Below are 5,019 nucleotides of genomic sequence, written 5' to 3'. Positions count from 1 at the left end.
ATGCAGACTTACATACACATGTATTTAAAATAGCTTGTTCATCATCATGTTCTATACCATCGTAAATTTACCTTGATCAATAGCATGCAATAAGAAGGTGGTGTTCCATATTTTTCTCTAATATCATATTTATTGATATGGTTGATATTTCATGCAGGCAATTCAATTCAATTCTTTATTCGCTCAAAACCAGATCACTGGTACAAGAGGTACATATATACATATATACAGACAAAAAATGACAGTCAAGGATCAAGAAATAGACATGTATATAGAGAAACAAGAAAAGAGTGAGAAAAACGTAGTCATGTAAATGTATAAATAAAACACACGGACGATTCAAGAAGGACAGACAGTTTTAAAAATTTTCTTTATAAATTTTGAAAATGATTTTTGTATTTCTACATTATTACTACTCATTAGCTTATTGAATTTGAAAGTGTTAGGATTATAAAAATATCTGTTTGGGAGAAATATTTTTCTGTTTTCGAAAAGTAATTACATTCCATAATACAATGATATTTATCACCACCAGTTTTAAAATCACAAATGGTACATATTCTTAAATTTCTGTGAATATAATGCCATCTACCCTTTTCAATTGGCAAATCATGATTACAAGTTCGGAGTTTTATAAGTGTACTTAAATCTTTTGGTAAATTCATCAGATAATTTTCTAAACCAAAATCTGTTTTAAAAAATTCTATAATTAATACACTTAGATGAACTATCAACAATGCTTCTTGTTCATTGACATTTTAAGGTATCTTTAGTGATTGACTTAAGCAAATTAAGCCAATTAAAACAAATAGATGATTGACTTGTCCATACATAGGACAATCCACAGGAATTAAGTACATCTTGTACACATTGGATGTACAAGCGACCCAAACGACGGCAAAAACAATAGATTTAAATGCCGAATTAATTTTTTCAACAAATAATCGTTTATATGTCACTCTCTCTCTCTCACTCTCTCTCTCTCTCTGGAGGGGTATAATTGAGAATGTCCGAAATAGCCGAGGAATGTTAAATCTTTAACACAAAAATTTAAATAAAAAGTACGTTTTCTTGAAGTTACTTTTAGCCTTGACCTATACGAAAAATGAAATAAAGCAAAATGTACTTATCCAAAAAATGACGTTATGAGATTTTGCGTTTTTAAACTTTGACTGATTTCGAAGCAAAATGTATTTACCCAAAATCTAATAATTACAGTTTACAAAAAGAACGAGTGCACTTATGGACCCCGGTAAAATGCGAAAAAACAAACAATCAAATTATGAAAAAGTTTTCATCTCAAATCATTTATTGATATCAAAACCATATAATTCAACAAATCGTACTGCTGAAATTTACGAATATACAAAGAACAAAACCATACAATCATAATGTGGTAGAGGTCAGCCGACATTTGTGATTTTCTATAGTAAATCGAGAACAATCATTCATTTCAAAGCTTTTGTTTACTATGAGCCTAACGTTATGCAAACTTGTGCGAATGACAAAAGACGCAAAATATATTTATAACACTTTATGAAAGTTTTTTCTATAGCTAATATATAAATATTGCAAGAAGTTGAGTGTAACATTGAAAATTTTCACCCCAAGACCATTGTGAACCGAAATGCAGGTCGACAATGGGTTTCTTGTGGTTAAAATTTTCAAAGTTACATTCAACTACATGCAATATGTATTATATTATACTGAAATTCCGTGTAGTTGCTATTTTTAGGTCACCTGAATAAACTTAGGTGACCAATTGCTATCCGTTTTCATCCGTCCCGTAGTCGTCCGTCGTCCGTAAACATTTGAACATGTTATCTTCTCCTCTGCATCCATTGAACGAATTTCGACCAAATTCAAAAATAAAGCATCTATGGGTGAAGGGAAACAAAAGTTGTGAATTTCATGATCTTTAACCCCCTGGGGCCTGAGGGATGGGACCAAAACCACTAAAATTAATGCAATCGAAATTAATCGCCCTGCAATTAGGGTTTTTATTGCTAGAGTGGGGCTTAATAAGTATATAGTGAAAATACATTATTTCTTTGAAAATCCCCTTCTCTGCTCCTGGAAATTAAAATAAATTAAATAAGTGCATTGTTATGATGAGCAAGAGTGCTTTTACCAAAACTGTGAAATTTATGACCCCAGGGTCAGGAATTCTGGTGTTAGTGCGGGTTTATATAGATGATATAGGGAAATTCTTTGAAAATCTTCTTTGCTCCTAGGTATTAAATAGGCTAAGTGCATAGTTATGATGAGCAAGAGTGCCTCTACCAAACTGTGAATTAAATGGTCTCAGGGTCAGAGTTTCTTGTGTTATGGGTGGGGCACTATTGATTACATAGTGAAAATACAAGAATTCTTCGATAATTGTCTTCTCTGTCTCTGGGTATGAAGCAGATAAACTACCTATATATTTGTGATGAGCAAAGGCCCTAATCTTGCAGAATTGTGAACTTCAAGGCTTCAGGGTCAGAGGTACCATAGGGGATGGGGGCTGTACTTATATACTGAAAATGAAAGAATTGTTTGAAATCTGCTCTTTGATATTTATCATTTTTTTTAAAGCAAGGATGCCTTAACGTTTCAAAAATTGTGCAGTTTGTGGATCTATGCCTAATGGTCAGGTGTTCATGTGTGGTAAGGGCACTATTGCTGAATATTACTGATTAGTTGAAATATATTTTTTGTTCCCCTACCCTGCCTATTGGCATTACGTAACCAAACTAAGCAACTGCTAAGTGTATTATTGTGTTGATCAATGGTGCCTATTTCAAAATTGTGAATGCCATACCATCTGGCTTAAAACATGAATAAAATTCCATAACTGGAAATGCTCAGGTGACTTATAAGGCCCATTGGCCTCTTGTTTGGAATATCACCAGTTGTCAAGCAATGTTGACTGTTGCTACGCTGGAGGGCGTGGCTTCATTATTCAGAGGGTAATAGTATTTTTATCAAAATAAATGTTTCTCATCAAATCAAATTCAAATAATTAACATGAAAGAATAATATTGAGAAATATTTACCTGAGTGTGTGACCCATGTTGAGCCCACGTGTGGAATATTTTTTTTTAATACTGATAGTCACGTGAGTTCTACCCTAGTAACCATCTCTCAAATGTGCTCACTGTAAAACATAGGTACATGCAGATTTGTATCATTGAGTCAAAGTCGTGCCTCTTTGAGATATTTGTATGTATTTGTTTTTCAGAACACAGGAGGATAGTTTAGTGTCGTTCATAAAACTGTCAGTCATTTTTAACATTCATGCAAGGCAATGAAACAAATATTGAAAGCCACCTAAACACTCCTTTTTAATTTCAAATTCAATGAAACTGTTATTGTAATATTTCAAATACAAGATTTCCATTTTCTTAGTTTGATCATTATGGATACAGGCAACTTCACAATTTCATTCATTTTTTAAAACAGATTTAGCGCAAAAAGTAACATTCCAAAAACCGCGCCCGACTATGATCCATCATCAGATTATTCAGGTGTCGATTAAATATCTCTTCCCCTTGATTTACACAAACGAAACTCAAAGAAGGGTTGGTACGATTTTTCCGGATTTAGGGTATCCATGCATGGGTATTCAAAATATTCCATTGTTTCAAATCCATGCTGATTTATTTGATGCTTAATGTGCTTTTTAGAAATATTCACCAGTATCTAAATTTTACCAAAAGAGATTGATTTGGCTTTATATTCGAAAGTAATATGGCAAATAAAAAGTACCCATTAAGTATTGTTCAAAGGCTATCACCTTTCATTGATCATTGTAAAGAATCTGGGTGGACTAGGCGAGTCAAATGCCTACGCAAGGGCAGGTAAAATATTGATATTTTTTTTTTTTGCAAATTCAACTTTTTGTTAAATTTGGGTGTTATTTATAACCATATACATACATTAAAGACAAAACCTGAATCAAATGACTTACAAATTGATTGTAATTAATCCACCAAAATGTTAACATGCTTTAGAAACCATAAAAATGATAGAAATAGAATGTTAAAACTGTGTTTTATTATAGAGTGGGTCTTCGCACCATTTTTTCGTAAACAAATATTGAAAGGGTGTGGAACGATGTATCTCTCACCATTTTCAAAAAAATGGTACGAAGACCCACTCTACATGAAAAAGTTAGTTTACCTACTTTAATTTCGGAACATATTCTCAAATTACCTCAAGTCTAATTTTGCGTCTGCTATACATATAGAACTGTTTGCTATTTGTCGCGAGTGTTCGAATCACGATTTTTTTTAAGTTCAGCTTGAAATTTAGATAAATATATTTTTTTTCACTAAAAACAAAATGAATAGATAAGATGATGAATTTATTTACGGTCAATTTATATATTTCCTATAATAAACAAGTTTTCAAGATACATGTGTATATAATATTTTGATATGGCTATTCTGCATGCAAAAACAGTTAAAAGGAAAGGTAAAGCGTACCATCTCCAAACCCCTGAAAACATATTTCATAGAACAATTAACACACAGTATGAAAAGCATCACGTTAATGAAAATATTGTAGCGATAACCGCAATGTCTAAAAATAAAGAAATTGTCATTTGGACGGTACTGTACAAAGTTTAAATGTTTAGGTAAATCGTATCGTACAGCTATAAAATTTCCGATATGCTTACAGCGCAACAAATTCCGTGTGGGCATATGACTTGTCTAATCCACCCAGATTCTTTGTAGAACATGCTGTTTCAAAAAATTTACTTCTTTGTGCTAAAATAAATAGATAAAACAAATTTTAAATTCTCTTTTCATTTCATTTTCTTTTCCTTTTTTATTTTTATGGTGTTTCTTGGCATTTTCCTTATTTTGTTTAACATAACGAATTTTAGATCTTAAAAATCATAAAACAGAATGGAAAACAGCGACATGCATGAATAAAGTTAATGAGCAGGAAAATAAATTTCCTTTCAATAAAATGTGTATTTGATATTCGCGATTTTCTTATATTACAGTGAACACACCGTGCAACAAAAAA

Source organism: Saccostrea cucullata, unplaced genomic scaffold (genome assembly GCF_032062105.1).
Source record: "Saccostrea cucullata isolate Sc308-1 unplaced genomic scaffold, CSIRO_AGI_Scuc_v1 ctg4600, whole genome shotgun sequence".
Classification (NCBI taxonomy): Eukaryota; Metazoa; Mollusca; class Bivalvia; order Ostreida; family Ostreidae; genus Saccostrea; species Saccostrea cuccullata.
The sequence above is the reverse complement of the archived record's forward strand: the minus strand, read 5'-3'. Positions refer to the sequence as shown.